Raw genomic sequence first — 12926 nt, 5'->3', positions numbered from 1 at the left:
CATCTTCAAAAGACTCCAAGGTTCATCTGTTCCAAGTGAGAGCATGGAACACAAGGACACACTTGGCAGAGTGGGAAGAAGGCCAGCTGCCCATGCTCCTGTGAATTGGTGTCCTGTGGCAGGTCACCTAATTTGCAATCTGCAACTGTCTTTTTTTTTTTGGACTGGACAGTCAGATTTAAAAAAAAAAAAAATCCCTTTCACTTACAGAACTGATTCCGCTCAAAATAAACCCATCTATCACAGGGCTGGGTAGAGCACAGCTCTTGCTCTGGGGTTAATTTCCAGAGCACAAAACCAAACAGTCATAATACTTTGACATATTTTTATTGATTAGTATGTTAAATATATATCTATATCTATATATCATATATATATCTATATAATATATATCATATATATCAATATATCATATATATCAAGGGTAGGGCAAGGCAGGGCCTCTCTCAATCTCCAGAAAGTTCTGGGGAAGGTAGAAGGAAAAGAAACAGAAACGAAGGAGGGAGCCATTGTACTGCCAAGGACAGAGATGTCAAAGCCTGATGCGGGATTTAGGGGTTTTGTGGTGATTTGGTCTTTGTTATTGTTGTTTAGAAGTTCTTTTCAATTATGTGTGTTGTATGTGTCTGTATATGTGTATTGTCTATGTATGTGAATATGTGTACATTTATGTGTATGCATGTGTGTGTTTTGTGTGCATATGTATGTGTCTGTGTGCATGTGTGTATGTGTCTGTATATATGTATGTGCATGTATGTGTGTATGTCTGTGTTGTGTGTGTCTCTTTTTGTGTGTGTGTATGTATGTGTCTGTGTATGTGTCTATGTCTCTCTCTCTCTCTCTCTCTCTCTCTGTGTGTGTGTGTGTGTGTGTGTGTGTGTGTGTGTGTGTGTGTGTAAAACAGCATGCCTGTGAAGGCCTGCGGATAACTTTCAGGAGTTTGCTCCTGAAAGCCCCAGGAACTGAACTCAGGTACGCAGCCTTCAAAAAATGCTTTTATTCCTTGAGAAGTCCTGTTTATTCTTGTTGTTTTGTTTGTTATTTTTGTTTTTTTGTTTTTTTTTTTTTTTTTTTTGAGACAGGGTCTACCTGTGTAGTTCTGTCTGTCCAGGAACTGAATATATAGACCAGGCTGGCCTCTGCCTCAACCTTCCAAGTGTTAGGATTAAGAGTGTGTACCAGTATGCCTGGCTCAGCTTTTGTTTTGTTTTTTGACAGGATCACATGTAGCCAGGCTAGCCTCCAACTTACTAGAGAGCCAAGAATGACCTTGGATTCTGGATCCTCCTTCCTCCACCTCCTGAGTGCTAGGATTGCAGGCATGTGTCACCCTGCCTGGTTTTGTGCGGTGCTGGTGGTCCAGCCCAGGCCTTCCTGCATGCTAGGCAAGCACTCTGGCAACTGAAGGGGGATATGTATGCACAGGAAAGAGAAAGATCTGCTAGTGTTTCAGCTCTGTGAATGGGGAAGAAAATGATTTGTAATATACTGTGTCTCTGACAAGAGTAGATCCTGATAGGGCAGGATCTTTTGTTTGCAAAGCCCAAAGTCAACATCCTTCTTGTTGTGGCTTTTGGCAAAGATCCAGGCCACGGCAGAGAAAGGAGGTGTGTGTGTGTGTGTGTGTGTGTGTGTGTGCTCAGAGAACTGGGGTGCTGGCTGCTTGGCCTAGGGGCACCATAGAAGAACCACTGTCCTTGGTGCCCTCCAAAAGAGGGTGTGTCTATTATTTTACTTGGCTGTGACAAAAGCAACTGGATAAAGGAGGGTTTATTTTGGCTCACAGTTTGAGGCCACAGTCCATGGCAGGGAAGGCATAACCAACAGCATGACAGCAGGCATGTGCAGCAGCTGGCTGAGCTGCATCTGCAGTCGGGAGTAGAGAGAGTGGATGCAGGTACTCAGCTTGATTTCTGGACTTTATCTCAATCCCAGGGGATGGTGCTGCCCACGTTGAGGGTGGATCATCCCCCCTCATGTAACCCAATCTAGAAACTCCCTCACAGACATGTGCAGACATGTGTCCATGGTGATTCTATATCCTGTCAAGTAACAATATTAACCAGTACACACACACACACACACACACACACACATACACAAAGTTTTTAAAAGAAAAATAACACATAACTACAAACTAAAAACAAAACAAAAACCAAATAAACAAAAAAATACTAAGTCAAACCTGATAGCTTATACTTATAGTCCCAGCATTAGAGAGCATGAGGCAGGGAAGTCACCAATGTAGTTTGAGGATAGCCTAGGCTTCTTAGACAGACCCTATCTCAAAATACTGAAAGGAAAAAAAGAAAAGGAGGGAGAGAAGAAGGATGGGAGGGAGAGAGGACAGGAGGAAAGCTAGTGCAGAAATTCTATTATAAACAAAATCTTTATTTAAAAGAAGATTTCTTTTTCAAAGCCAAGAGGCTGGAGAAATGGCTCACTTGCTGAAAAAGCATGAGAACCTGAGATCTGATCAGTAGCAACAGCATGCTTATGAAAAGATGAGCACAGCTGGGTGCACTTGTAACCCCAGGGGTGGGGAAGAGAAGTGGTCAGAGACAGGAGGACCACTGGTACTCTCTGGAGAACCAGCATAGCTGGAAAAGCTGTGGGCTCCAGGGTTAATGAGAGATTCTATCTCACAGAAACAAAATGGAGAGCAATATCAGAAGACACTGGACAGCCTGCTTCCCTGTGGATGTTGGTTCATAGGCACACATGCACCCACCCCCTATGGTGGTTTGGATAGTTTTGCCACCCGTCCCCCCATAGATTCATGTGTCTGAGAGCTTGGCCATAGGGAGTGACACTATTAAGAGGTGTGGCATTATTGGAGGGGGTGTGGCCTTGTTAGAAGAAGTGTGTCACTGTGTAGGTGGACTTTGAGGTCACCTATGTTCAGGCTCTGCCCAGTGCATAAGAAAGTCTCCTTCTTGCTGCCTGAGGATCAAGATGCAGAACTCTTGGCTCCTCCAGCACCATGCCTGGCTGCACACTGCCATGCTTCCCACCATGGTGATAATGGACTGAACCTCTGAACTGTAAGCCAGCCCCAATTAAATGTTGTCATTTATAAGAGTGGCCTTGGTCATGGTGTCTCTTCACAGCCATAGAAACCCTAAGACACACCCATACAACTTTAAAAAAACAGAGTATTACAGTTTGGGGGGGGGGGGGTCCTCCCTTTTGGCTCAGACTCTGCTATTGATCCAGAGGGCACTGCAATGAGGTTTGAACCATTTCAAGCTTGTTATAACAGTCTCACAGATGCTATACAATTATTACAATGTTTGTTGGGCAGCTATGGAAACTGAGGCCTAGAAAGTCTGGAGTCCATGGGGACACTGCTGACAAGGAACAAAGTCAGCACTAGAGGCAGGTATTCTAACAGCAGGACCTAGCTGAGCTCTTTGTCTGTCAGGTCCCTGGATGAGTTCACTTACCCCCAGAGAAGAAGGCTGCCTTGCCTGTCTCTTGCCTCACTCTGCTTCATCAGCTTCAGAATCCACTTGCCAGTATGAGCAAGAAGATCAAGGCCAATTCTGTAGGGCCAGAAATGAATGGAGGCTCTGGACACAGGAAAAGAGCAGAGTCTTGAGGTGGTGACCTATCCCATGTCTCACCCCCACCCCCACCCTCAAGGGCTTCCCGTGGTGTAAGACCTTATTGGTGTCCTACTCAGGGTTCTTTGCTGTAAAGAGACACCATGACCACAGTGACTTTTATAAAGGAAAGCATTTAACTGGGGCCAGCTTACACACACACACACACAAGTTTAGTCCATTATCATCATGGCAGGAAGCATGGCAACATACAGGCCGACATGGTGCTGAAAAGTAACTGAGAGTTCTACATCCTGATGTACAGGCCGCAGGAAGAAAGAATGGCATTGAGCTAGGCTTGAGCTTTTGAAACAGCAAAGTGACACATTTTTTTCCAACAAGGCCACACCTCCTAATCCCTTCAAATAATGTCACTCCCTGGTGACCAGGTATTCAAATATGTAAGCCTAGCGGGACCATTCTTATTCAAACCTCCATGTTTGGTCAGCAAATTCAGCAAATCAAAGGTTCACACTCTATGTGTCTCTGTTGATGGGCAATTGGGTGGCTTCCCTAACCCATCAGCAGGCTGGCAGAGCACAGTGGCAAAAGGCCCAGACACACAATCTTCCTGCCCATCCACAGGCCATTAGCAAAGAAATGCATCATGTGTGACAGACTGTTTGCATTCCAGCTTAAGAGACCCAACTCTGCCAATACCTCCCAAACACACACAGTGTAGGAAAACATGTACAAATCCCCAGTCTGGGGCCATCGATAAGTGACTGTCTTTGTTAGGGTTTCCATTGCTGTGAAGAGACACCATGACCAAAGCAACTTTAATAAAGAATATTGAATTGGGGCTGGCTTGCTGGTTCAGAGGTTCAGTCCATTATCATCAAGGCAGGAGCATGGCAGAGTCCAGCAGATGTGGTACTGGAGGACCTGAAAATTCTGCATCTTGATCCAAAGGCAGACAGGAGAAGACTATTTCCCATGTGGCTAGGAGGAGGGTCTCAAAGCCCACCTACACAGAGACACACTTCCTCCAACAAGGCCACACCTACTCCAACAAAGCCACACCTCCTAATAGAGTCACTTCCTGGACCAAGCATATTCGAACCACCACAGTGACTATCACAATAAAGGGCTTACATTAAATTATAACAAAAGTGGCTGGATCATGGGAGACACATTGGCTCTTCTATAATAGGTATGGCTGTAGATACTATTGGAAACACAAACGAAACCAAAAGTTTCTACTAACACTTGGCTATAATCTAGAATGATCAGGTTCTTCTTAAACAAAGCCTTTCCATCTGAAAGTTGAAATATAAAATAGGCTTTGACTACAGATACAAAAGAAATCCCTTACCCATGAATTCCTTCATGTCTCCCTCTGTGATTGGAAAAACTATCAAACTGACACAACCTAAAATCACCTGAGAAGAGAGTCTCAGTGAGGTATTGTCTGGATCAAGATAGTCTGGGGGCATATCTGGGGGAATTATCTTTTCTTTTTTCTTTTTTTTCCTGGTTGAAAACTTTATTGCTGGCAACGGGTGGCTGATGCTATAAATTTTAACTTGGAATGCAACAATGGACAAGTAATGGGCACAGTTTGGGTAGAACCTAGCATTTTATTTAGATCTTCATTAAACTGTTGGAATTGAGAACCAGACATATGTAATAAACCTCCAAAAATAGATCCTGAAAGGCACTTTCTTGCTTAGGGCAAGCAGTCATGGAATAAGCATGTAAACAAGCTGGCTTCTCTGGACCACACCAGCCAAGTCAGCTTTCTCCACGGCCAGCTGCACCAGATCTGTCCTCCCTTCTGTTAACACCAGCCAGACCCCCTGTAGGTCTAACCCAAGGTTTTTCTGTAGGACACCTTGGCCTACCTGGGAATGCTGGAAACATGTTAAAGGAATCATGGTGTTGAGGGGAAAAAAAATCTTTTAAAAGCTGCCATTTGAGGTGATGACGTCTCTGTACTTACGACACACCCCAGAATACAATAAATAAGCAATCAGAAACTGTTCAAGTATGAAGGGACTTCCTCCTCCCGCCAAAAGCACTGCTCTCTGAAGGAAGCTGGTTTCTCTGTAACTACACCAGCTGTTCAGAGAGCTCATTGGACCTGGCTTTGAAAATAAAGCAAAGTTAAAACCCTGGGAGGAGCTATTGTGCAGTGTGGAATACTCTTTCTTATAAAGAAAAAAGTTGCCTGGTACCAAAGTGTGCGACCTACAGACCCTCAGGTACTGCCCTGTGACTTCTCTGTATATCACAAGGGTGCCAAGTGCCTGGTTTTCTAGACTAAAAGTTGGTGAGGTTTGGCTAGTGCTGAAACCATGCATAGGATTGGTTTACTAAATAAAACCTTATTACGTACGTCCTCCAAAGACAGCTGGAAAGTGGAGAGGTTTGATTTGGTGCTGTTTGAGGTGGCAATTAATAGCATAAGCACAGGGAGATGGTTTAATTGTAACTGCCTTTTTTTTTTAAGTCAGGCTAGAGCTCCAACTGAAACTTTCGTTTCATGCAAGATTGATTGGATAGGAACACTCCCTGACAAAGAACTACATAATTAGAAATGACTGAGTTACAGGGAGGATTGTAGGCCGCCATCCTTATGCGGCTGAATAAAACAGCACCACAGAGTTGACACGGCTGACTAAAACAACGCTGCACCGCGTCAACTCTGCGGGCCAAGGGCGCACATTTGCGCGCGCCAGCCGCTCTGAGGCGGCGATCCAAGATGGCGCCTGCCTAGGCTCTGGTAGGAACTACCAGAGGCCTGCGCATGCGCAGTTCAATTTGGCTCCAGCCCCTCCTGAACGGGGCATGCAAATGAGGTACCACTAGGGTACCACGAACCTGGCCAATCACCCCCTCCCGGGCGGGGTATGCTAATGAGTATGCTAATGAGTCATTGCAAATTGACCAATCGGACACCTCCATGCGCTTTGCCACGCCCAGGACTGGGGGTATATAAGCAGCCCGTTCTGGGCATTCGAGTCAGTCTCTCCCAAGAAATCTAAAAGAGCGCTTCCAATAAAGGCTGTTGAGAAGGATCCGGTTTGTTGCGTCTTCCTTGCTGGACAAGCGGGGTGTGACAGAGGATGAGGGAAGGGGCTTCACATTCAATAAATAGAGCTTAAGACATTACAAATTCATGCTGGCAGGGCTGTGGCATTGCCAGAGTCTATAGGCAAACTACAAGAACTTTACCTGCACATTACAAGGACATTTTCAACATCTGGTGGGAAAGTAATTGCAATTAGAACTTTGGAGGATTAGGTGATAGGGCACAAAGGTTCGATTTCTTTTTGTTTATTTTTTTATTTACTTTTTATTATTTATTTATTTATTTTTGGTTTTTTGACACAGGGTTTCTCTGTATAGCCCTGGCTGTCCTGGAACTCACTCTGTAGACCAGGCTGGCCTCGAACTCAGAAATCCGCCTGCCTCTGCCTCCCAAGTGCTGGGATTATAGGCGTGCGCCGCCACCGCCCAGCAAAGGTTCGATTTCAAAGCATTATTCACTACAGTGTTTGTTTCTAGGCAGTTACATGGGTCACCTATGCTCACTATATCCATTATAATGGTGAACAAACCACCTAGGGACAGAATAGCAAGCCCGACTTACAGTCCCCGACAAAAGCTAAAATTCATGTCATTGATTAGAGTGACTGCAACTGATCAGGAGCTGAAAGAGGACAGAAAAAATTTAGAAAAAAGGCCCTTTCCCTCAGAGCTTGAAGGCTTCTCTGTAAACCTACACCAACAAGTCTGGGGGGAAAAAAGGCTAACACTTTCAATATTTAAGCTTTTTGGGTACTTCCCATGGGAAGCTGTCCCTACCAAAGTGGCTATAGGCTGCAGTCCTCTGATAAATTGGCTTCTTCAGATCCAGATCCCTGACAATGACCCCAGGGCGAAGATCAAAATTCTTCTTTACAATTTCTAGTAGCTCTCTTCTACTCTTCTGAGAAGTGCCATAATGGAAAATGGAGATCAACAATGGATGAGAAACTCCAATAGCATAAGAGACCTGAACAAGAACCCTCCTGCACAGACCTCCTCTAACAAGGGACTTTGCCAGCCTACAAGCAGCTTAAGCAGCCGAGTGGTCCACTTTGGTATAATCCTGTCCTGAAAAGGCCCCTCCTCCATGAATGACCCAACCGCCATAAGTATCCACAATGATTTTTCAGCCAGTCAAACCAGCATCACCCTGAGGCCCACCAATAACAAATCTGCCACTTGGCTGTAGGTGGTAAATTGTATCCTCATCAAGGGACTTTGCAGGTAACGACAGCTTTGATCACTTTCTCCTTTAGAGCATCCCTCATCTCATCAAGACAAGCTTCTTCATCATGCTGAACAGATATAAGAATCATGTGGACTCTGATGGGAAGCACAGCACCCTCGATCTTGCATATACTGCACAGTCACTTGAGTCTTAGAATCTGGGCGTAACCAAGGCAATGTGCCATTGCGGTGTAGTTCAGCCAATTGAGCATTTAGCTTGTGTGCTAAGACAATGGTTGAAGGCATACACTCTTCAGTTTCATCAGTGGCATAACCAAACATCAAACCCTGGTCTCCTGCACCAATGTCTTCCTCATTCTGGTCAAGATGAACACCCTGGGCAATATCTGGTGACTGTTGTTCCAAGGCAACCAACACATTACAAGTCTTGTAGTCAAACCCTTTGGAAGAATCATCATAGCCAATGTGCTTTATGGCTTCACACACTACTTTCTGGTAATCAATGGCAGCTCTGGATGTAATTTCCCCAGCAAGAAGGATCATTCCAGTTTTAGCAACAGTTTCACAAGCCACTTTAGCATCAGCATCCTGCTGAAGGTGTGCATCAAGAACAGCATCACTGATTTGGTCACAAATCTTATCTGGGTGACCTTCCCCTACAGACTCTGAAGTGAAGAGGAAGCCTCATGGAAGCCGTTGAACTGCCTGTTCATGGCAGCGGCGGTGAGAGAAGGTGACGCTAAGGAGACGAAGCTGCAACAACGCAAAGGGAGGATCACTTCAGTTCAGGGCAGCCTGGAGACTTGGAGCGAACCTGGGGGAATTATCTCGATTGTGTTCTTTAAGGTAGAAAAACATGCCCAGTTTGGGTGGCACCATTCCCTATACAGGAAATTCTGAACTGTGTAAAAGTAGAGAAAGTAAGTTGACTACAGGCATGAATGTATTCACTCTCTGTCATTATCGAACAGTACAGGAAATAACACATGAGGAAAGTGAAATTATTTTTTTATTATTTATTTATTTATTTATTTTTGGTTTTTCAAGACAGGGTTTCTCTGTGTATCCTTGGCTGCCCTGGAACTCACTCTGTAGACCAGGCTGGCCTTGAACTCAGAAATCCACCTGCCTCTGCCTCCCAAGTGCTGGGATTAAAGGTGTGTACCACCACTGCCCAGCTGGAAAGTGAAATTCTTACAGAAATCTTTAACAGAGTTTTCAAAGGATTAAGTCTCTGACTCCAACTGACCCAGACAAGAAACAGTACTATAAACATCATTATTTATCAACTGATGAATATTCACAATAGGAAATGGCTTTCAAGTGTTTCATGCTATCTATACAGTTCTGAAGATCAAACCCAGAACATCCTAGCAAGGGAGGAAAGCACTCCATCATCTGAACTACATCTCCATTTGTCTTATTGGTAAAGTCCATGAAGCCAAGCACATGGTACAGAGCACAGTTGTGGTGTAGAGTAGGCACTCAGGAAATCTGTGCTGAGAGAAAGAATCCATTCTAGTGGGAAGGAATAACCACATCTCTTTTAAACTTAAGATAAAAAAGAACAGGGGAAAAACTGCATCTGGTATCCCAGAGCCTCGAAGCTCAGATGCAACAATAGTCAGGATGGACTGGGGTTTGCTGCAGTAAATACAGAGCCGAACTTTGGTGGCTTGTTTCAATGAAAGGTTGTTTCTCTCCTGTTTAGTGTGTCTCTCCTAGCCCAGCTTCCACTCAGCTCCATAGGGCATCACAGGGCCTAGGGATGGAGTAGTCCCTATCAGAGTCCTGCTGATCTCAAGGCAGTGAGTGCTTAGAGACCATACACCTGACTTCTACCCACAATGATGTAATAAAGCAGGATACAAATTCTAGGTTGCCAGCAGCAGTATCAAGTGTAGCTATTCCTATGAAAAATATTGTATCAACGTCTCTAAGTTAAATCACAGAATCACCACAGGAGTGGGAAAGTGCATTCCTAGTCATATTCCCTAAGAGCTGAAGATACCCAACCATCAGTGACCATAGGAACATTAACACTGAAAGGGAAAAGGCCCCCAACTGTCTACCGACAGAGGAATGGGTAAAGAAAACGTGGTGCATTCTGCACTGGGAAACTATTCTGCCTTTGAAAGAAATGAAATTGTAACACATGCTATGATATGGAGAGACTTTAAAAACATGTGTGGCAGCATACTTATGACATGTTGGATGTAGAAAATAGGCTAGACTCTAAAAGGACAGAATTGATCCAGCCTGTACGGGGCATTTACATAGGGCAAATTTTTTAAAATGGGAAGTATGATGACCAGGGATGAGGGGGAAATATGAAGTCCTTGTAGGCAGAATTTTGTTTGGAACAATGTAAACTCTAGTTGTGGACACTGATGGTGGCTGCAGACCATTATGAGGGGCGGGGGATGGCTCCAAGGCAGAAGGCTTGCTAGCATGTGTGAGGCCTTGGGTGTGATCCTCGGCACTGTGGGAAAAAAATCTAAAGCAGCAAATTTTATATACGTTTTATTACCACAGTGAGGAAGCAAACAATAAAGAGATTAATTCTGGGTTCTGTGGTACCAGGGTCTTCACTGAATCCGAACCCAAGGAACACAGCAATATAGTGTGCCTTTGTCTCCTTGGCCTCTGTTGTAGGCTGTGTGCTCCCTGGCAGTGACTGTGCCTCTAACAGGACCTAGCACAGTTAGGCTGTGTCTTAGATTTTCGTTTGTTTGTTGTTGTTTTCCTGTTGGGATAAAACACTGACCAAAAGCAACTTGTAAAGAAAAGGTTAATTTGGGTTACAGTTACAGTCCATCCTAAAGAGACACAAAGGCAGGAAGCTGAAAGCAGGAACTGAAGCAGAGACCACAAAGGAACTCTGCCACCTGGCTTGCTTCCTAGCTCACGGTCAGTCATTTTTCTTATTCAGTCTAGGACTACCTGCTCAAGCCAGTCTCTGTGTATAAGACTGCAAGCCAGTCTCTGTATACAGTTCCACATTCGCCTTACTCTGCGACATTTCCAATGGGGGACCTCATGAATCATGAAATGGACCAGAACTATTACCACTAAGAGGACTGGTTTTGAGTAGGACTATGGTGTTCACATAGCAGGCCTGAAGAGGTAGAGTCAGCTAGTGGCTTCGAACACACACCCCTTTTTGCTGTATTGCGGAAGCTTGGTGGTCAATGTGAGGAGGGGGCTGGGTTAAGGAATAAGAAATGAGGGGACTCCCTGCAGGTAAACAGAATTAAACTCCTAAGTCTGGATGAAAACAGGATTCCCAGTCCTTATGCCTCAAGGGAAAAGATCTCACTGGAATTCAGTTCTCCAAAGCCGCATATTTCAGGGGGAAACATAGAAAGCTGAGGCAAGCCTCAGAAAAAACAAGTAGCATTTCACCTCAGGGCCTTCCAGGAGAACACACTGGCCCAACTATGTCTCTCCGCAGACCTCACACCTCTGCTCTGACTCCACACATAGCTCTGTGATCACTGGTTGGCGCTCTCAATGAACCTTCTCAAGAACCTTCCTGCAAAGGTGGAGCTAACCAAGGTTCCAGAGGGACTTCCTGTCCCAAAATAAGCAGTGGGAAAGCTTGCCTATGGCTTAGAAGAGCCAGCCTCATGGTTCTGGTGACCCTTGGAGCCTCCTTTGCCTGCCAGTCTCTCCAAAGGCACTTCTAGGGCTATACCTTCCAACTGGGTACCACCTCTCCTGGAGCCCTTTGTCCATGAGAGCTCTGGCCAGGGTCAGCATTGCTTTGTCATTCAGTACTACAAAGAAGCTGCAAAGAACACACCTCCAAAACAACAAAGAATGTTCACAGCCACTCCAAACATCTGGGGGGGGGGGGTCAGAGGAAAAGATAGTGGTTTTACTATTATTATTATTATTATTAAATTTTTTTATTAGCATTGAAAAAAATTAGGATCTCATGTAGCCCAGGCTGGCCACAAACTCACTATGTAGCCAAAGCTGGCCTTGAACTCCTGATTCTCTTGCTTCCTTTCCTTTAGTGTTGGGACTACAGGTGTGTCACTATATTCCTTAGAGTTACTGTAGCTGTGATGAAATGGGGAGGAAAGGGTTTATTTGGTTTATGCTTCCATGTTCCTTATTCAAGGAAGTCAGGGCAGGAAGGCAAACAGAGTAGGAACCTGGAGGCACGAGCTGATGCAGAGGCCATGGAGGGGTGAGGCTTACTGGCTTGCTCCTCATGGCTTGCTTTCTTATAGAACCCAGGACCATCAGCTCAGGGATGGCACCACCCACAATGGGCTGGCTCCTCCCTATCAATCACTAACTGAGAAAATGCCCTACTGTTGGATCATGTAGAAGCATTTTTTTCTCTCTCTCAATTGAGGTTCCCTCCAGCTTCAGTCAAGTTGCGGGGAAAACTAGCCAGCATATTCACCATGCTGTGTTTCTGTGGTGCCAGGGATCCAAGCCAGGGCTTCATGCATCTTAGTCTAGCACTCACACCAACAGAGAGGCATCCCCTGCCACTATTTTTCAACTGTGTCTCACTCTGTTAGCCTTAAACACCTTTGTAAATATTGCCAAACAATACATTTTAGCCCTCGCCCACAGAGGCAAGAACGATAAACCCTGCAGTTTAAACTCTGAGGGTCTAGGGGTCACATGAGTGAACAAGGCTTTGCGGTCAACTTAACAAAATAAATTAGTTTGCAATGATGCTATATACAGAATAAGTTTGGCAAATGGTTTTCACTGAATACTGAGTTCGCGAACAAAAGAATAAATAAGGTCTCAAACACACTGAAGACCTGGGACTCTTCTCCCAACATAAAGAGACAGGTCAAGGAGTGAGAGCTGGAAGGGGCCACGAGAGAGGCAAAGAGGAAAGAGAATGAGGGCCTGGAAGAAATGAAGACCCCCTTAGCCCTGTTTGTTTGTTTGCTTGCTTGCTTGCTTGCTTGTTTGTTTTCAGTTAACCCTGAAAAAATTTAAGGGAACAAGGAGTACCCCGCAGGGACAGGGACGGAGGGCCTCTGACCCCGCCCCTTCATTCCCCGCCCATTCTCGCCCTGCCCCGCCCCGCTTCGCTCCACCGCTCGCCCCCACCCCCACGGA

At 45.1% G+C, this 12926-nt stretch overlaps 1 pseudogene; it reads right to left on the bottom strand.

Annotated features, from left to right (window-relative positions):
• Positions 1 to 7331: 7331 nt before the first annotated feature.
• LOC117717375 (S-adenosylmethionine synthase pseudogene) lies at positions 7332 to 10848 on the bottom strand (annotated as a pseudogene).
• Positions 10849 to 12926: the final 2078 nt, after the last annotated feature.

Source organism: Arvicanthis niloticus, chromosome 11, assembly GCF_011762505.2.
Source record: "Arvicanthis niloticus isolate mArvNil1 chromosome 11, mArvNil1.pat.X, whole genome shotgun sequence".
Lineage (NCBI taxonomy): Eukaryota > Metazoa > Chordata > Mammalia > Rodentia > Muridae > Arvicanthis > Arvicanthis niloticus.
The sequence above is the reverse complement of the archived record's forward strand: the minus strand, read 5'-3'. Positions and strand labels throughout refer to the sequence as shown.